The sequence below is a fragment of the Macrobrachium nipponense genome, chromosome 30 (genome assembly GCF_015104395.2).
Source record: "Macrobrachium nipponense isolate FS-2020 chromosome 30, ASM1510439v2, whole genome shotgun sequence".
Lineage (NCBI taxonomy): Eukaryota > Metazoa > Arthropoda > Malacostraca > Decapoda > Palaemonidae > Macrobrachium > Macrobrachium nipponense.
In genome coordinates this window covers 620,928-643,458 of record NC_087218.1, presented here as the reverse complement: position 1 = coordinate 643,458, position 22,531 = coordinate 620,928, and the positions used below count along the sequence as shown (strand labels likewise).

Below are 22,531 nucleotides of genomic sequence, written 5' to 3'. Positions count from 1 at the left end.
CAAAAGTAATGGTTAGAGAGGTTGAACAACAAGATTGAAGAAAGGAAGTAGGAATGGATGTAGATTGAATTGAATTGAATATAGAATACAGAATTCTTGTTAGAATAAGATTCACTACTCGGGACAGTGTAGTTGATTGATAGAATATTTATCTTTATTAAACATTTGAATTGTGGAACCATTAAAAAGCAGCAAAGTCAAACAGCAAACCCACCTTAAATTTTTTAATTTGTTCCTGAGCTTTCCTTGGTTGTATAAAATAATGGACATCTTTGTAGACCGACCACCAGGACTTAGTGTCGTCACACGTTACGACTATTGCGTCATCGTGAATGAGCGTCTTGGCCGTGGTGATGGGAACAGCCTCTTTCAAGCTAGGAAAAACGGCACAAAAAATCAGCAAAAGGTTATTCTATTTCTAACTACCTTCAACTAGTACTAAATCTACTTAAAAAATGCATGCCACTCACTATTTACATAAAAAAAAAATAGAAAATGTTGCGGGTAAAATAAGACCCTTTTCTTGAGTCTTACTCTTGGTACATATCAAATTGTTTAAAAAAAGCTCTTCAAGTTTTACGAAGATTACTGTCCCTATCGTCAGAGGGAGTGAAACTACATCAACATTTCTACGCTAACATTATATACAAAGTTCCTGCTTGATCTTACCAGCACCTGCCCAATCTGGTTTGTTGCAGTTATGTTGCCTATCAGCTGATTAGTAGCAAGTATTCATGCTGGGTGTTGGTCAAGGTTTTCCATCAGTCCAAGGAATTACTGAATTTTCAGATGAGCTTACTTTCTCTAAGCACATGGGTGGCGTTGATCTCATCTCAAATATTAGGAGATCAATACTCAGCCACCGTGGGAATTAAGTTAATGAAGACCCCTTCTGTAACCCTACGACGCGTACCTTATTGCTTTTGTGTACAGGCTCATAGCCTACCACACTTTGCCTTACTACTACTGCTGTATACAAGTTTAATGTCTTTAAAATTCATTCAAAGGTTAAAATCCCAACAATGTGTGGCTATAGTAGATTCACATCGCCCATGCCTTTGATGTCTAGGCCTGTCCCTTACGACGCTCCTCATTGGCTGTTGATAAGCCAGTCACAGGGCTGGAAAGTCTCAGTCTCTCGAGAGAGTTCACATGGCGGGAAGTATGTTCCACTTCTCCTGAGGGATACGTTTGACAGACGCATCCCTCATTAGAGATGGAACATACTTCTTGCCTATGTGAACTCTCGAGAGAGATTGAGAGTTTCCAGCCCAGCGATTGGCTTATCAACAGCCAATCAGGAGCGTCGTCAGGGATGGGCCTAGACATCAAATGCACGGTTGATGTGAATCTACTATAGTGCGTTGTTTATATCATTAACATTAATGCGTTTTTTCTAGAGTTTCTCAAGATAGTAAAACTTTATATAGAACTAAACTAGGACATTGACTTGAGGAAGCTGGAAAGAAATCTTCAAGGTAAAAATTTACATTGGAAAAAAAAACCCGAGAGTTGAATATAAAGTTGAATATGAATTAAGGCAAAGGCCAAGCACTGGACCCATGAGGTCATACAGTGCTGGAACGGAAATAGCCAGTAAAAGTTTTGAAAGGTGTAACAGGAGGAAAACCTCAAAGCAGTTGCACTAGGAGTCAAGCGTTAGGAGAGGGTGGAAAGTAAGATGAAGAAAGAGAATATGAAAGGAGGTATAGTAAAGGGAACGAAAGTGGTTGGGGAAAGAACCGACGGCCACATACAAATTCCTCACGGAGACGACGTCGACTAAACCCCCCCCTGCCCTTCCCCCCCCCCCCCCAAAAAAACCCCCCCCCCCCCCAAAAAAAAAGGCTCCCCCATCCCCCTCGCAAACCCATCTCTCTATCACACCTCCCCTCTTCCCCCTCCAATTCTCCCACCTTTCTCTCTCTCTCTCTCTCTCTCTCTCTAAATTGTATACAGGGAGATTTATAGTCTTAAGTTCAAGAATAGAAATGTTGGGTGTTGTACCTAATCGATGGTTAATGGACGCGACTGTCTTGGCTCGGCTGGCAGTTCTGAATACAGTACTTAAGCAGTTTACCATAACTGTTCACTGGCACGCGATCGCTGAGAGTGGTTTGTCGCTGGGTGGTTACGAATGTGACCTACTATCCCTATTTGCTTACATGCGCAAATGAACGCAAACGTGTGATTGCCCTCCGACTTTTCAATGCTTTCAACCAAGAGAGGAAAGTTAATGCACTGAAAGTATGTCTTAACAGATCATTATGAACCATAGTTCAAAATTTTTACCCCGTAAGAGAGGTAGTGTCGTCAGTACACTCTCACGTGGTGCACTGTAGGCTAAATTACTTAAGGTTCTTTGCAGCTACGCAACCCCTTTCATTACTTTTACTGTACCTCCTTTCATTTTCTCTCTCTTCCATCTTACTTCCCACCCTCTCCTGACATTTGTTTCATAGTGCAACTGCTTTCAGGTTTTCCTCCTGTTACACCTTTCAAACTTTTTATTGTCAATTTCCGTTTCAGCGCTGAATGACCTCATAGGTCCCAGTGCTGGGCCTTTGGCCTAAATACTATGATCAATTCAATTCATAACAGTTTTTATATATATAGCCTTATGCAAGAAATTTCACAATGATATCAATTTTTAGTACAAATTATAGTTTGTCTGTATGGTGTTTTTACGTTTGCATGGAAGACAGTGGTTATTCATCAACTGGACCAACTGCTTTATGTGACTTCCGAACCACGTCGAGAGTGAACTTCTATCACCAGAAATACACATCTCTCACCCCTCAATGGAATACCCGAGAATTGAATTCGCGGCCACCGAGGTGGCAGGCCAAGACCATACCGATCACGCCACTGAGGCGCTTGTGAAATTATAGTGATATCAATATCACGATAACTGTCATCAAACCCAAGTGTTCCTAAGTAATCGGTTTTTCCCCCATAATTTACTTTACATTTGAGAAGGTGCCGTTAGGAGGAGTATTGGTTTTGAGGAGGAGGTGATTGGTCTTTTGAGTGTGGAACCCTTCATTATCGATTCTGTCTACGATGGTGTGGATGACTATTCCTTGACAGCAATGACGGTTACAATTAAGTATCAGTGGCGTGATCGGTATGGTCTTGGCCTGACACCTCGGTAGCCGCGAGTTCGATTCCCGGGCATTCCATTGAGGGGTAGAGATGCGTATTGCTGGTGATAGAAGCTCACTCTCGACGTGGTGCGGAAGTCACGTAAGCCTTGCCCCGTTAATGAATATCCATTGGTTCCGTGCAACGTAAAAATGCCATACAAACAAACAAACAAACAATTAAATCTACGAATACTTGTGTGTATCATTAGCTGTTTTAATTCGATAACCATCTAGTTGTAGAATGATTATGCCCTTTGCCCAATCTATTCTCAACGCAGTATACGAACGATCGGACAACAGGCACAGAAAAACGACCATACACATACTTACAATCTAAGTTCAAGAAATTAGTATTTCCCACGACAATTCTTGCACAACACAGTAAAATGAGGTTGAACATCACAGTGGAGGTCATTAGCAAAAACCACTCAACTCATTGTTGGGATATACACATTTGAGTTACAATGTAGCAAATCATGCGATATAATATTGTACAATGTATGTATAGGTTTTTTCCAGTGTGTCAGTGTAACTCAGACGAGAGAGAGAAGGGGGTGGGAGAATTGGAGGGGGGAAGAGGAGGGAATGGGAGGGGAGAGGTGTGTTAGAAGGATGGGTTTGCGAGGGGGATGGCGGGAGCTTCTTGGTTGTGGCTTGTGGGGAATGGGGGGGGGGGGGGGGGGTGGGGGGGGGGGGCGCCAGGAGGGAACTCATGAAGTGGAGTGGGCTAAGTCGACATCTCCATACCTGTGCTCAGATGTGTTTGGGTTCTGACTGACTATAACTTAAAATCTTGAGCAAACTCCTATCGCATCGAAATTTGACTAACTCCTATAATAACATTATAAATAATGGCGGAGCTTTGTAAGCATTGCGTTAGAATGTCATCACTGTCCGTGTTTTTAATTAAAAGCCTTGAAGAGATTCCCGAAGAACGATGCTACATCGGGTCTGAAATGGTTAGTCGTTTATTGTGATAGGACATGTTTTGTTATTTTCGGACTCTCCTGAACCACTTTTAGTTTCCTAAAAAGAAAACTACCATGCCGGCTTTGTCTGTCCGGCGCAACTCTCTGTCCGCTCTCATATCTTAAAAACTGCTGAGGCTAGAGGGCTACAAATTGGTATGTTGATCATCCACCCTCCAGTCATCAAACGTACCAAAATGCAACCATCTAGCCTCAGTAGTTTTTATTTATTTAAGGTTAAAGTGTACTATAATCGTGCTTGTGGCAACGATAATAGGACAGTCCACTATCGGCCAGTGGTTTAATTAAAGTTTCTTCATGGCTGCTGCTCATACAGCATTATAACGAGACCACCGAAAGATAGATCTATTTCCGATGGCTTCGATTATACGTTGTAGTGGCTGTACAGAAAACTCGATTGCGCGGGAGAAACTCCGGCGCATTTTTCCTTTTTTTTTTATTCCTCTATTTTCACATTGTCATTTTAGAGCCTTTTTCCGGCAAGTATCATGGATTCGGTAAGTCGTGGAAATATAAGTTTTGGTGAAATTTATCTCCTCGTTTAGACAAGTGTCGCAAAGTCTTTTGGGTCTTAGGAAAGACCTGCTGCTACTCCTTCTCTCTCTCTCTCTCTCTCTCCCCTCTCTCCTCTCTCTCTCTCTCTCATCTCTCTCGTCTCTCTCTCTCTCTCGTGTTTATGGTACTGAAAATGGTGAATGCAAGAATTTGTATGTGGCCATGTGGTACACTTTAGTTTCGAAAGCCTTGAGGATTCTTTCTGCTGGTGCTTATGCAAAAAGGAAGGAAGTTATCTCAGATCTTTTCCAATGTGAATTTTATGGCAAATTCTTTAGATTTTAATGAATCTAGAATTAAATCAGGGAGTAGTCATTAACTAGTTCCAATAAGGCAAAAGATAAATAGCTAATATGGCGGTCCCCAGTTTACGACATAAGCCAAAACATCGTCGAAAGTCGTAAAAATCCTAAGAAAATCCTACTTTTAATGCTTTGGGTGTATTAAAAACTGTGTAAACTGCATTTCTATTGCATTTTTCATAAAAACCCCTTCAAATATTGATTATTTTGCTTTTTGGAGTCATATTTCTTCCGTCAGATTGGCGTGGTAAGCGCTGTAACCCTGGAACATGTGCCGTAAACCTGGAAATAATTTCTGATGAATATAATTGAAAAGTGTCGTAGCCTCGAAACGTTGTAAGCCGAAACCGCCATAAGCCGGGACTGCCTATACAGGGAAGGGAGAGGAACCTAGTGTTACCCAGAACACTGCATAGCTTATCAAAACTGAAAAAAATGCATCAGTGACTCAGTTTTTTGATCAGTTAGCATATTTTACCCACTGGTATTGGGGTGTTATAGACATATCCATCACCTTTTGATACATATAGTTAGTTGGAGCGAATGTAACAGAAGATCAGATAATGAGGAAAAACAGAAATGAAGGTGGATGACAGACTCTGGCAAAAGCTAGCTGAGGTGATGTCCCTTAGAAACTGAAATTAATACACGAAAGGTTGGGGAACCGAACTTTACCACATGAAGTTGAACTGCCCAGTACTTGAGCTGAAATGCATAACTGGATTACTGATCCAACTTTACCTTATGAGAATGAACTGTCTAAGGAACTTGGGTTAAAAAAATGCACGATGGGAATACTGATGCAACTTGACACTATGAGAGTGAACTTCCTTCCAAGTAACCTTAAGCTGAAATGTATGACGGGAGTTGCTGATCCAACTTTACCTTACAAAGGTGAACTGCCAAAGAAACTTGAATTGAAATTTTTTTTTTTTTTGACGAGGGTCGGCTCATTAAGCTGTTAAATGCAATAAAACTGAAGAGGCGAAGGCTGTTGAGAGCTCTTTGTAGTAAGAACAGAAGAACTGGTAGAAGAAAAAAATAGATATGATGACCATATTTGTTGTTTTGGCAACTTTTAGGAAAGAGACTGACCTGTGTATTTAGGGTACTAAGATCAGCTGCAGAGACGAGGACTAGGATAGGCTCATAGTAAAAGTTGCGGAATTCCTGGATGAAGATGGAAATGTGTCAAGTCTAGGTTAGACAAACTGTCATTGGTGGTGTTGGAACTGAATGGTTTTGTAACTGAGAGCATCCACAGAGAGGAGGGACTAACATGCTGCTCTTTCCCTGTTGGAGTAGGACTGTGTAACAGCTGTTGCTCAGGAAATGTCATGTGCAAGGATTCACCCTGGACTGAGCAGTTGAATGGTGAATTCGTTATGCTGATGTGGCTTCTCAAGGAACCGCGTGGCAGTGTCTATTTACATGTTTTTCTGGTACCATCCTTATTTTGGAAAAGTAGCTTTCTATGAGGAAAAAAACTGCAAAACAAAATATAATGTAGTTACTCCACAGACCGACATTCAACATATTTACACACAAAACTTACACATATTTATTGTCGCAGTTTATGTCATATCTATCGGGCTTTTGTTCCACCCTCTGAATGGCCTGATAATAGCAGCTCACGGTCGCTTTTGATGACCCATACAAAGGCAGCCTCTCTTCGTAGAAGAGGAGATTTGTCCCTGAAACCTCAGTCAAGGGATCTTTTGTTGAACAAACTAGCTGCAAAAAACATGCATTGCATAATTGGGCATACATTATTCAACCTGTAAAACCTAAATGAAAAAAAGACATAATAGGTGTCCAGCAGTGTATTAAGCCTTCTGATACATTTGCAAAAGGTTTGTGAAAGCGTAAACTAAGAGATATGTATTGCTTTAAAGAATTTTTGAAAATACAATCATTCACTAAATGCAACCTCTTCCCTAACATGAAATTTTCTAACTTATGATTTTATTTAAAGAAGCCTTACTGAAAAAGACCATCGAACTGATTGAAAAAAAAAAACAACTTTTAATCAGCCTCGAAGCAGCAAGAGGTATTGAGGACTTGGACTTGGGAACAAGATGGCGCAGGGTGTCATGGGTATGAAATAAGGAAACATTGAGAGACAGGACAGAAAGGGATATTGATAGCAGGAAGTTTTTTATTAAGAAGCTGATACAAATATTTTGTGCACTACAGATGCTCACAAGGCTCTTGAGTAGAACTTGAGGCCACAAAATGAAAGAACTATATATACTCACCTCCTTGGGCTCTGTCACCCTCTCACGAAACTGCACTATACTGGGGTGGTTAGGATCGAAGTCTGGGATGACACAGGTGGGCGTATCGATGAGTGGAGGGGAACCTGAGATCAGGATAAACATCTTTAAATAATAAGTACAATGTCATGGCACCGCAATGTGGAATAATTTTTTGTCCAATAGTACCAAAGAATTCGTTTAATTTTGCCTTTACAAATTAAACCCTCCTCTCTGTTTTACATGTTTCTAATTTTCCAGTTCTGACACAACTTGGCTTTTCCTGAATTTTATTTTAATAAGAAGACTATTTTCAGAACGCTTCATATAATAGTGCTGGCTTTTTCAGCATAACCAACTGCTTTAGAACAAATTGGAATCCAATTAAATCTTAAGCAATCAATGTTTGTAAATGCAAAATGTACAAATGGTTTTTGCAAAGCACAACGGTCTCCTGTGGTAACAAATTCCATGGAATGGGTCGACTAAACTGCTGTTGTTCGGCCTCTGCTGAGTGGCACTTGGCAATATGTTATAATGTTTGTCAGTGTCCTGCATCTACAAAGTTTTACTATACTAGCAATTATATGTATGATAAAGTCGTAAAGTAACTAAGTCTCCGGGCATAACCAGCCCCTTTTCACGGGCAGAACCAGCTCCGTTTCAAGGAATCCCTTTTAGGGGATTGCCCGGGGGGGCGAGGAGGGGGGGGAGGGGGGGGGGTAGGATGAAACCCCATTGTAAACCATCTTGGGTGTCCCCACTATAATCCTGCCAAGTTTAATGACCATCGGAACACCCGTTTGTTTATTTTAGTTTTATAGTGTTTTTACGTTACATGGAACCAGTGGTTATTCAGCAACGGGGAACCAGCCGTTTGGCCGTGATTGAATGACAGATGGACGGACAGACATACCGCCCATTATAGTAAGAAGTCTCTCGTCAGCCAGTAATGGAATTCATTGACCCAATGTCAAGGCTGTTGACAAATATTCACCAACTTCTAAAGTGTGCTAAACGTACTTGAATTAATTCAAGATCTCTCTCATATAGGTATATGTGTAATGGCTATTGAGGTAAAAGCATTTGGATTGTCTTGTCATTACTGGTAAACTGCACTCATACCAGACATCAAGAAATGTTCTCAATTTCCACTCCAGAACATTATTCTACAAGCCATGACGAGTAAATATGTTTCCTAATATTCTTAATACTTCGACTGTATTTACTCCAGTAACCTACCATGCACTTCACAGTGCATCAACAAATGTCCCTACTAAGTGTATTACGAGTAAATGCTCAAACTATCCTGACTGAAACACTTTTTCAAGTTTTTTTTTTCCTAGGGAATACGGGAGCTGCCAATCAGGTACGAATTTCTACTGTTTTCAACGAAAGAAAACTATATTGACTCCATATCAACCAGTAACAATGAGGAACTAAAGCATTTTTGATGGCTAATGTGTGGAAATATGCAGCTGTTGTTTGCGATTAATGGGGCACCCTACTAAAAAATCAAACTTGTAGAAAACCAGACTTAATCTCTGTGATTCATAGCACTCCACGAAAATAATAATAATAGTAATAATGCCTTTATTCCACAATATTACAGTGGGTATTCTTACAATGTGCACTGGATTAAAATATATATATATTATACATAAAAGACCTTGTGGGGAGAGAGAATCAGAGCCGCCAGGTTTTTTCTAATTAGAAACACTACTAGCAGCTCTCTGCTGATCTTTTGATTTGTTTCTATATATTTTGGCATGATGCCAAGCACTGGGGAACGAAAGGGCCATTCAGCGCTGAAACGGAAATTGACAGTAAAGGTTTGAAAGGTGTAACAGGACGAAAACCTCAAAGAAGTTGCACTATGAAACAACTGTTGAAGAGAGTGGAGAGTAAGGTGGAGGAAAGATAATATGAACGGAGGTACAGCAAAAGGAATGAAATTAGTTGCAGCTAGGGGCCGAGGGGACGCTACAAAGAAACTTAAGTAATCCCCACATTGCACCGAATGAGGTGCACTGACGGCACTAACCACCACCCCCCCCCCCCCCCACCCCCCCCCCCCCCTTACCCCCACCCACACCCCTACTGCTCTCTGCTGGTCTGTTGCTGGACGTAATTGCTGTTCAGGGGATCGAGCACTAATTTCACCGCCTTGTTAGCTTCGTAGTGTATAAATCAGGTTCTTTTGTTACGCACATTGAAGCAGCTTTAGACTACACGTCTGGCTCTCGTGATCACTGGAGAATACATCCCACTGCAGTTGTTGCTGTTATTGCATTAAAGATTTCACGAAAAAATAGCTTTTTATTTCCCCTCCTGCACCTACTAAAATGTAACTCAATCTCAAATCCATGATGAGTAAAGATTATCTATAGTTTTATCAATTTCAAGAATGAGATTTACCATATTTACCTTGACATCCATAATTGCAGTGATATTCGCTACTTCTGTATCCATGGCTTATTATTATATTGGAGCAAGAAAGAAGACCACCCACAAAAGCCACAAGAGAGACACGTAGTACAGCTTCTTACATTCTGAAAAAAAGTAAACTGTAAATCCATCAAAGTGAGAATAATGAAACTGATTATTATTATAAGTATCATTATTCAAAAGCCAAACGAATATTTTATTTATATATATATATATATATATATATATATATATATATAATATATATATATTTATACATACATACACACACACACATATATATATATATATATAAAGATATATGCCACGCAGGAAAATAAACGACAGAATATCCGCGAGACCTTTCGACGTTTAAACGTCCTTAGTAAAGGACGTTTAAACGTCGAAAGCTCTCGCGGATACTCCATCGTTTATTTTCCTTCGTGGCATATATCTTTAATTTATGGATTTATCACGTTCCTAACTTTCGTGATTCAGTTATACATATCTATCTGTGTCACTAAATAGCGTGTGACAATATATGCAGCCAAGGACACAGAAACAATAAAAGAAAGCAGTACCAAGTGCTTACGCGTTACTTTTTTACTTTTAGAACATGTACGAGGTACAGTGCTAAAAAAAAACTCCGAGAATATCTAACAAAGTAAACGAAATAAGGGAAACAGGTTAAATCCTATGACATGTCACTCCTTCTAGGCCGGTCCCTTACGACGCTCTTGATTGGATGTTGATAACCCAATCACAGGGCTGGAAACTCTGTCTCTCGAGAGAGTTCGCATAGGCAGGATGTATGTTCCACCTCTCCTAAGGGATAATTTTGAAAGACGTATCACTCAGGAGAGGTGGAACATACATCATGTCCGTCTGAACTCTCGAGAGACTGAGAGTTCCAAGACCTGTGATTGGTTTATCAACAGCAAATCAGGAACGTCGCAAGGGACTGGCCTAGACATCAGATGCGCGGTTGGTGTGAGCACAATGCCAAGAATCGCCTTCCTCACATACTTCAACTTATGTTTACGATGAACAACAGCAAGCACCTTCAACCCCCGTATCAAACAAGCAACCGTGGTAAATATTGCCCTACCAACGAAAGCACAATAATCTTCACCCTCAAAGGCACGCAAACAGAACGATAATGAATCGTTTCACGTAAAAAAAAAAAGAAAGAGAAAGAGAGAAACCCATTTGTGTTGTCTGACACTCCACTATTATACCTACTTCTACTCGCTATGGGCTAAATTGTACTGAATTTACATATTATCAAGAATGAGCGACTTGTGATTAATACCGCGAATTACCTTCGATGAGAGACTGACGATGTATTTATTTATTTGTTTATTCATTTATTTACATATATCTAGAAATACTGGACTTCTGGTCAGACAAACCGAGATTGCAGTCACTTCATCAACGAACAAGACCTCATTTACGTGTGTGTGTGTGTGTGTGTGTAGGCAACGCCTGACAAGCTTTACCCTGTCATCATATTAGATATTGATAGTCTTTGGTTGTTTCATTTTGAACGTTAGAGTGGAATATATATATAAAATATATATATATATATATATATATATATATATATATAAGATATATATATATATAGATATATATATATATACATCGAGCTACAAATGTCCTTTAATAACTAATTCACTCTACCTCGGAATTAATATATTTTCATATATGCTTAACCGAAGGGGAATTTTTATTTGAGGCGATAATAGAAATTGTCCGGTCGCCCAGGCCCGAACCCAGGACACCATACAAATCCAGAACGTCAGTGAAGCTTTTACCACTACACACCGCAAGAGGCTATAAGTTAATGCCGTCTCTCACCCTCAAATACCTTTCGCGCTCAGGTATTCGCTGATTTGGAGCCAGCATTAACCCTCCTCGACCTCGGTAGTGCTGTAGTACTTATGACAGCACGTAGCCATTAATTTAAGTCATATCACATTACCGTGATTCATATACATACATCGAACTACATTTGTAGCTTGATGTATGTATATGAATCACGGTAATGTGATATGACATATATTATATATAATATATAATATAGATATATATATAGTATTAGATATATATTATATATAAAAATAAAATATAAAATAAAATATCTATATACACGACAATATCATAGTATATATATAAGAGTTATATATATATCATTATAAATAAACATATAAAATATATATAGACACACACATACTAAGAGACGATAATACTAGATATTATATATACTATGATAAAGAATATAGATATAATCTAGATTATAGATATGATATATATATATATATTATATATATGAGAATAAATTTAGATATATATAATATGGTAATGTATACCCAAACACAACACACACACACACACACACAACAAATATAATATATATATAGATATTTATATTATAGATATATATAAATATATGATGAAATAATGAATTGCAATTCATAATAAAAATATAAGTAAAAATAGCATTCTCGATAATAAAAGCTCTCAGTTGAAAAGATCAAACTGAATCCGAGGTTCTACTGACATCACAAAACTGAAATTATTTAGATTTATAAGTATTTAGTTTTATAAGTATTTTTAAACCTTCGACCGCGGAAAATCAAGTGCAATAGTGATCAGTGAAATTACTCAATTTCTATATAAAATGCCTTTGTCGGAATGAGGTAGCAAATTACCAGTACTGCCGTCACTCCAGAATTCGCCAGAAGCAATATCAAGAAAACTAAGCAATGATAAACATTCTCGTCGAAATGTTTCCACACAATATTCATGAATAAACCATAATTTACGTAAAGGATTTAGAGAAAAGTAGCGTCTATGGAATCCAAAGTTATAATTTGAGTAAGGACTTTAGAGCTACGATGATAAATTGATTACACAGTAGATGTGTAGTAAGAAGTTTTGAAAAAGGTAAGAAATATGGAGGCCCGTTCAAGAAAAAGTTAAGAGACTGTAGCGCAGGTTGGAAAGGTCCGTCTGAGTTTTGGGGATAGTCCGGTCATGCGAAAAGAATGGAAGAGAAGAGGTAGGTGAATAGATTATCCATTTCAAGTGCCAGCATAAGAAAGGGAGGAAAAACCTAGAAAGAAAGTCAGAAATGTTGGAGCAAAAAAAAAAGGCCTCAGTATTCCGGAAGCGAGAAAGTGTCCTCAAGATGAAGGTGAATGACAAAGTGTGACGAACTGCTGAATTACAAAGAAAAACCTGTCAATTTTAGACATACCTTTTCTTGTCATTATTTCATTAGTCCCCAAATTCATGGACCTCAGAGCGGAAGACTAGCCTAGGGAATAAGTTGTAGTCAAGTGTACCTGCGAGAAAAGCCATAACAAACGCTAATAATATTATAGAAATACTTCCCTGTTATAATAAAAAGTTGCACTGGATAGTCACTTTACATAGTATAAGCAAAAAGAATACGTACAACACCAAAATTGTCAGATTAAATGTATGTATACATCTATGGTAATGTATTAATAACTGCACTTTCACCTGTAAGAAAGGATACATATGTATACACTGGCATTTTCGCTTACTCGGGGAGTAAGCTTACTAAACACTGTTGCTGCTGTTGGGGTGTGGACACGTCTGTGGAAGAGCCTAAATAGGTCTGAAAAAGGTGTTTCGCGTTGAGTTAAAGATAAAGGGATTTAGGGACATATAAACATATAGCACTTAACAGTCGGCGGGTTATTGCTTTAAGTGTGCTTTCCATTTAGACAAATCGTGCATGCGTAAAAATCGTAAATCCCTTGGCGGCTAAAGTGTTTTAAATCAACGAGTCCACAATATTACTTCTCCATACCAAGACTGGATTCGGAACTTCTGTTCGAACTTCCGGTCGAGCCCTTAAACTGGGACTGGTTCTGCCATTGGTTCAATCAGGCAGTACTTAGTTTACCTGGCGTTTATCCACAACTTTCTTCATTGATCAGTTTTATACAGATAAGTTAAGACACAGCATTAAGACGCTAAAAAAACAGACAAGATTATCTGTTAAAGAGCACATTGTGGTTACAAGATGCACACTATAAGACTGAGGTCCCATCAGAAATTCCAGGATATTAGATACATCTGGAAGACGCCATTTATTATTTAATGATCTTGGACCTTTTCTCTTTTATAGACTGATAAGTAACATGAGTTACAGAGTGAAATATAGAAGTAGGTAATGCGTGACCCTGAACATGGAACTGAACAGTGAGTAGAAAGGGGAAAATGTCTTTACTTAAAAATAGAAATAAACTTTCAAGTTGGGAAAATTGTGAAAAACGACTGAATATTCTTGAAATCATTTGGAACTAAACTTCCAACCTCGATATTTGTTCTGTTATTAGGTGAACGCGTCTCGTATGGTTGTTCAGGATGACAGAATGGGCGTGTTGTGTGAGAAGTGTCGGTAAAATGTGTAAGGAAAAAAAAAAAAAAAAAAAAAAAAAAGTGTTATAATAAAAAAAAATTGTGGATAAACTCATCTTTAATTACTCATTAGCATGCTGTGTGTGTGTGTTTTTTTTTTATCACTTGTGCAATCTTTAACAATCACGGGCGTAACAGACTTCCAGGTAAGATAGCCTATTGCTGTAACTTTTCCTAAAGCCCAGGTATTTAAGCAAAATAAACCTGGAACTAAGTTATGCGTATTGTCTGATCCGTCCTATCTTTTACTCCGCCAGTTTCTCTGTATTCGTACTTTGTTCCTTTCCTTTAATGACGTTGCATGTGTAAACAACGTCCATGCCTCTTTAATTATTTGCCAGTCTGTCCTTGTGCAACCCTTTCCTAAGGCTCAAATCAGCGTTGGCAATTGAACAACTGTCAACTGGTTGCCGTGACGATCTGTAGTCACAGTCGATATTTCGTTATATTCGGCTAATTTTAACGCCACATGCTGGCATTTTTGCAACCGAAGAAACAATGAATCATATGTGAAGTCCGCTGTACTTATACACGAGGGAAAATATGATTTCATTCACGTCAACCTTACACATTTATTTTATTCATTGTTTTATTACGAGGACCGAATTATTATAAATGAGTAGGCAAAATAGCTCTCGAGAGATGATTCACGCGAGATTTGTTTAATCTCTCGATCCAGATAAATGAAATCCAACCCAAATACAGTTGTATAGTTTAGTTCTCTCTCACTTGACATAGGACCGCCCACAATACCTCGTTTGTGAACCTTCACTACTATCTCGTCTGATGTTCCTCTACTACTGACCAAGCCTCCTGTAAACTGAACCGAATAAATGGACAACCATTCTCCTTGTAAGAAACTGACAAATAATGGAACAAGTTCTCCACCTGTAAACTGACAAATAATGGAACATAAGTTCTCCTGTAAACTGACAAATAAATGGGAGGCACCTGTAAAATGACGAATAATGGAACAAGTCTCCTGTAAACTGACAAATAATGGAACGCGAAGGAAGCCATTGTTTGCTATAGAACTTGGGGAATATGCACACAAAACAAATTTGACAGACTAAGGAACTCAACAAGAGTGGTACTACCGTGTCATCCGAGGAATTTCCACGCAGGAGTTCCACGAAAAGCAAGTAAAATGCAGCGTGACATTTCAACTCCAGCGCCGGTCGCCAGGTGGTCGGTCACCTACCAGTTGCCCACAACAGTATTATCGTGCGTTATCTCGTCCTCATTTCCATATATTCTCGGGTCTGGGGTTGCTTATCTTTTGCACGACCGGCAATGGCTCACTCTGTTGATATTTTTCTTTCGCGTCTTTTGATGCATTAAGTAAACTGGTTTACACATTCTCATACATGCAAACTGAAGCGCGAGAAGTCCAGCTGTCCAACCTTTCACGTGCGTGCGTGCGTGTCAATACCACACTAAAAATACCAAGCTTTCCAAACAGAATGCATGAGGAATATGCAGGTACATCAGAACGTAGTACTACTAACAAATCACCGTCTGAAATGTAGTCCTTGATCAGTGTCTCCATTACTCACAATGTTCTCCACGGGATTTTTAAACATCAGCTTTAGCTGATTCAGAAACAAAATTTAATACGTGTCCGCTTTCGAGCTCACACACACCATGCTCTGAAATAAATGTGCGTGTGACCGAGACCACGGAAACAAGGCCAGTTCGATCATTCACTGTAGATTTGTGAAGTGAGGGAGGAATGAGGATCGTCCTCCGAGCAGTAGCACTGAGTACGCTGCCAGGACCTGCCAGACGAATGAAATATAAACAAAACGTCACCAAAGTCAACCATTGTTGGTTTGCCATTTATTAATATATACTTATGAGATTAATATAATGCTGAATGAAAACAAAGATGTTTATCGTTATTGAAAAATATTTATAATGCTGAATAAAACAAAATTTTAATCGTTATTGAAAAAATATTTTATACATTAATAGTCAAATTGCAAGACGGCAGTACACTGGTTTTACATACATTAGAAAAAACGTGGTTCATTCTACTAAATGTGAATGAAATAATGATCTCTTACAGCCATTATTTGGTAGTTAAATATTCTAACTCTCTTTTTAGTCAAATTTTTGTTGGCTACAATACAGTTATTTCCTTGGGAACAACAATCATTCAATAAAACGTTAGTAGAAGCGCATATTATTGATTTTGTTATGTTTAGCCTTCATTACTTATTGGAATAGCATATTTATTATTTAACCTTTGACTTTTAAACGTTTACATTCATCAGTGTCCACCAAATGATTTCGTTATCTTTAGCCTTCATTACTTATTGGAATAGCATATTTATTATTTAACCTTTGACTTTTAAACGTTTACATTCATCAGTGTCCACCAAATGTAAAAGATTTTATGTTCTGCATATCCTGAATAAGGCACAGTGATTTTTTTCCAAGAGTTAGTAAACCTTGAATTGAGTTAACTAATTGAATATTTGTAAAACTAAATAACATTTTATTCTCAAAAGTGTAAGGAGCTAACGCTTTTAATGACAGTTTATATGAATGTTTAAGGAGCAAACATCTATCTCATGAAATTTTTCACAAAGGCTGAATGGTGCATAATGAATTTCGTTTTCCAAATATTTACATCAAAGAGGAACCGAGGGAACCTCATTGTTTTAGTTGTTTTAGTTATAACTTTCTAGCCAAGCCAATTATTCCTGATACATTTCAACAAATTTACTGAAACATTTACGAAAAACAGGCTTGTCACTCTGATCTGAAATGGGTGGAGATATACTATAGACAGTTGTGGAGTGCTGGGAAAATAGGGCATTGTTTTCCCGATGATAGCATGATGATGTTTACAATGTAAACAAAAAAAGGTGAAACCTATTTTTTCTAAGCCTATAATTACTTTCTTCAGTGTGCAGTGCAGAACATCAGCTTTTATGCTTATAGTGGGAATATGTAGCTACAACTTATTTGAATTCAGACTTTACCTATTCACATAAACCATCCAATGCACCTGTTGCAGCTTCACTACTGTCAAGGCTCACCGACAATAGTTCTGCCTTTATGACGAAAATATGGTTTTAAGTGAGTTTCATCCACCATCAGTATCACTATTTTATCACTGGGTAGTAATGATTCACATTCATTTTAGCCATTTTGTTCTGATGCTGGGCTGACCTGTTTTTGGAAATCACTCATCTCATGGTACAGTAACTTTGAGGGGAGCAACTGTAGAACAAAAACACACAGTATACCAGCTCTGGTGAATAATCAAATTTATTCAGTCATTAACTTCAGCACAGGCAAGTGTTTTTGAATGACTGACCATTTAAAAATTATTGCCAAAAATGCAATAACTAGATTTATAACAGCAATGCTATTGCAGTGCTAGAAATATACATTAAGCAGTATCAGCTCTCTAGAGTTATTGAATATCTGCCAAATGATATTTGTATCACGAACCTCTGTAGAATCTGAGATCTCTTAAGTGACGAACTTCAGCGACATGAAAAATGCAAGTAGGTACTGTAGAGGTAGGCATTGCGGCATAACCCCACCCAAAACCCGTATACCCAACGGGTTTCCCCTTGCCGTAGGATAGAGTTTTAAGGTAAATTGCACTTAATTACAATCGACCCCTAAAACCTAACTTGACAAATTGATATTAGCAACCAAAACACGCGTAGATTAACCGAAATTTCTTCTGTAGGCTCCTGTTTTGCACCTGTAACCCTTAGAATACTCTGGCAGTCTAATTTTATTCATCTTAACCCAGCCTAGGCTCCAAAATAGTATTAAAGGTTTGTCCCCGTACCATTGACTACTGTCAATGGTAAACTTACCTATTTCCCCATCATTATAGCTACTGTGCTTAGTTGTAATGAACCTATAACTTCTACTATGTCTGTGCTAATGTAACTCTTGAGTACTTCTCTGAAGGTTCTGTCGCACAAGTATCATGTTTGCAACGTTCTTAGCTGACTCAGGCCCCGTTGTCCTATCATTACAATAATGATCTTACCATATCTAAGGCATAAGAGAGAGAGAGAGAGAGAGAGTAGAGAGAGAGAGAGAGAGAGAGAGAGAGTGGCTGGAGGGGAAGACCCTTAAAAAATATAATTTATCGATCCAACCTACCATCCAATCAGACCAATATATGAGAAAAACATAACAACTTTCCGTTTATAGTTTGCATACAGGTAAAAGCATCTAAATGTAGCTTTTTTTTGTATTTTCATGCACAGAATTATATTAAAGAATATGTAAGAAACAGTACAGTCCAAATTATAAAATATCTAGTAGCTTTACAATTCTCACAAAAGCCACCGAAGGAATACTATCTACCGATATAAGAATTTATAAAAAAGTATGATATTATTTCAGAAGTTTTTAAGGAGTTACCGTAAACAAATTCGAAGCCAAAACACAAATAAACAACTAAAACCCATAAGCAACAAATATATATATATATATATATATATATATATATATATATATATATATATATATATATATATATATATATATATGTGTGTGTGTGTGTGTGTGTGTGTGTGTGTGTGTGTGCGTGCGTGTATGTGTCTGTGTGTGTGTGTGTGTGTGAGTGTATGAAAAACAAAACCAAAGTAGTACGTACGTATACGTGTACAAACACACATTACTAGCCTGGAGATATGCACGCCTAAAGTTAGGTGTCATTCCCCCCTCCCCCCTCCCGCTACTCCTCCCCCACAAAAAAAAAAAAAAAAAACGCCCTTGGTGTAGTCATTTTACTCTTAATACTCACAAGGTTCCCGCTCACTCAACTTACCGTTTTCTTGGACATGACGTCAATAGGAAACTTTCTCAGTACACAGCGAGCGACTCTCTCTCTCTCTCTCTCCGGCGAATGGTGTTACGTAAGTCGCTCTCGCGCTGGTCGCTCAACAGACGCCACATTTTGGTTACGTTTTTATTGAGAACTTACCCCGCAGGGCATTAAGAGGAAAAGAACAGGAAAATGTTTCTTGACATAAATTCATTTGATGATGAAAGTTACGTATATATACTATATATATATACATATATATAGATATATATATATATATATATATATTATATATATATATATATATATGTGTGTGTGTGTGTGTGTGGTGTGTGTGCCTGTGTGTATTAGAGTCAACAGGAAGGTTGGACGAAAGCTTTAAGCTTCGTAAATGTATCTACAAATACATTTCGTCTTGCTAAACAAGAGTATTACTTTGGATATTTCTATTGACAATTGAGAAGCACGATACTGTGTTTTTATATTTCTCATATATATATGTATATATATATATATATATATATATATATATATATATATATATATATATATATATATATATACAAATAAGGGTTATCGTAGCCTGATAGAGGTTTGCTTACAGTCCCTGTTATCAGCTACCCTGTCCCTACAGATGAGCAGCGACCGAGTGTTCAGGTCTTGGGTCACCTTAGTTAGGGCCATGGTACAACATCAGCGGGTATCGAGAAGAAGGATGTAGGGCTAGCGACATTATCCTCAAAGACTGTGTTAGCACTTACACAAATATTTATCCGTTGGTGTTATCACTAAACGGGGAATAGGTACAGAAAGAGGAGCAGCTAACTTCAGTGGTGATATCACACAAGAAAACACCGATAAAAGTAATCAAGTGCTCAAGTTTTTTAATGAATGGCGTGGAGTAGTACTTCCTGTGGCATTACATTAACTTTCAGAATAGCATCCTTGAAGGATGTCTACCGGAACTCTCTGACCGTAGGTGGTCGGTTTGGTCTGTTGGCCTGCAAACTCGGTGGCCACGAGTTCGATTCTCGGCCATTCCATTGAAGTTCACTCTCGACGTGGTTCGGAAGTCACGTAAAGCCGTTGGTCCCGTTGCTGAATAACCACTGGTTCCATGCAACGTAAAAACACCACACAAACAAAACAAACAAACAGACTACGTTATAAGGTAAGAAAACGATTCTCGTAGAAAATACTCTTCTTTTACCACTCTATATCAGGCGGGAGTAAGAACCTTTTCTGAAAATGAGATGCAATGGGACTAAAGAATGAATGGTGTCAGCTCTGATGATGATTCGTGTAACACTCTCCTATGAATGAAACAAATGCGCATCTATACACAGTTGCTTTTATTATTATTATTATCATTATTATTTTAGAAGTTTTGGATTCATTTCGTCAGACAGACTCCCTTTACTGGGAAAGAGAAATCAAATATGTTAAAGTAATAAAAAAATCATTGCATGTGTAAAAATAAAAACACAAGACAATGTAGAAAGATAAACAGAAAAATTATTAGCCGCGAATTCGAAGGGTTGTCATATTGAGGTGGGTATTTTTTGTTTATTGCTAAGATGTCATTTACCGCTGGAAAAAAATGGCTGACAACCACAAATAAATTTTCTGTTACCTCAATCAGTCATGTGGTTATTGAATAGTATATGTATATATATACAAATATATATATCTATACACACACACACACACACACACACACATATATATATATATATATATATATATATATATATATATATATATATATATATATATATATATATATATATATATATATATATATATATATATATAGTATATATATATATACATATATATATATATATATATATATATATATATATATATATATATATATATATATATATGTGTGTGTGTGCGCATATATAGTACGTGTATATATATATATATCAATATATATATATATATATATATATATATATATATGAGTGTGTGTGTGCGCATATATATACGTATATATATATATATGTGTATATTTTTAAAAATATATATATATATATATATATATATATATACATATATATATATATAAATATTAAAGGCTGTAGGTATTTTTAATAAATAACTACGCTAGATATCATCCAGTTTAAATGATGTCCTTCTAGTAATTGTACTATTGCACAGAACAATTATGTGATAAGTTAATATATAGTATATATATATATATATATATATATATATATATATATATATATATATATATATATATATATATATATATATATATATATATATATATATATATCGTCATTTATTTATTTCCATATTCATGATTCCTTCGTTCGTATCTCTGTACTCCATTGACAAGCTTCTGTGTGGTGTGGGTGTTTATTTTTTTTTATGGGTCATTTGCAAGCATTAATACAGGAACGCATAATCTCTTGCTCCCTTAACATATTAGCATGAAATTCTATCGCAAAGTAAGTCTCATCTTTTGCACTTCCATCATTTTTATCAATGGAGTTGATGAAGATGAGACGGCGGTGTCCATCTTTATGGCCGCTACGTTTTACTGAGAACGGAAAGTCCAGCCTTGAAGATGTTTGATCTATAATCTCTGTCACTTGTTTGTTTTTGTGGGTAGCAATACTTTGCGCAAACATGCCACCCATGACAATGAAGGCAAAGAGAGTCAGTATAGGTAAAGGAATACACGAAGGTTTAATTTCCTTTTTATTCATATAACGAGATTCTTCATAAAGCGTAAAAATGCATATTTGTGGAGACAAACATAATTTTCATAACGACGACTTCTTCCTAAAGCGTAAATAAAGCGCGTAGGAAAATCAATAAGTAATAAGTTGAAGGATCCATCAAGCAAATGAAATCCGGGAGAGAAGGAGTTGTAGTCTTCTATCCGCTTTTAGAAGATCCTTGATTCTTCGAATACCTGTCGCAGGCCTAAATGAAGATCGCTGGCTTGCAAGTGTGGTGCTTCAGGCAAGTGTCCCAACAGCACTGATTCAAAATTGGCACAATAGCCGTCGTGGGCACATAACTGAAAGAAAATGGAAAAAAAAGGACGGTACTTTTTTGGGACTAATCATTGTATTGATTACTGAAGAAAGTGGCTTTCAATTCATTATTCACAAATTTACAGGGTGTCCATAAAGTCCCAGTACCATTACAAGTATTCATGGCTTGTAATGGTACTGAGGACTTTATGGCACACCCCGTATACTTTCAATAACATTTCATTAATACTTACAGCAGTCCTGCGGTGACGCCATCACGTGGACAGAATGGCCTGTGCTCAGGGCATAAACCTGAATGCTCTATGGTGAAAATAGACGAAGAACTTATTAAAACAAAAATCAAAACTGATAGACAATTAATTTTTCAATAAACAACGGCTTAGCGTCCATGAAATTCATCCTGAAAATATATCGGTAAACTGAAAATCGAGAATCCATCCCCATATATAAAAGCATAGCGTAAGGTCAGTGTCATAAATTGGGGTATGAAGGAAAGAACGGATTCTGTTAATTAATCTCAAAACTGAAGTCTTACCTTCAACCGAGAACTGAGGCCCAGTTCCATCGTTGCA

The 22,531-nt window shown here is 37.4% G+C and overlaps 1 protein-coding gene and 1 long non-coding RNA gene across 2 annotated transcripts in view; both read right to left on the bottom strand.

Moving 5' to 3' along the window:
* Window positions 1–22,531, bottom strand: part of LOC135202212 (uncharacterized) — a 103,297-nt gene that overhangs the window by 4,972 nt on the left and 75,794 nt on the right. The gene's annotated exons all lie outside the window — the stretch shown is intronic.
* LOC135202215 (uncharacterized) lies at window positions 271–9,757 on the bottom strand. The gene is made up of 4 exons (XR_010311682.1): window positions 9,675–9,757; window positions 7,251–7,354; window positions 6,548–6,726; window positions 271–374 (listed from the first exon to the last, which is right to left on the bottom strand). It is a non-coding gene; the product is annotated as an uncharacterized LOC135202215 (long non-coding RNA).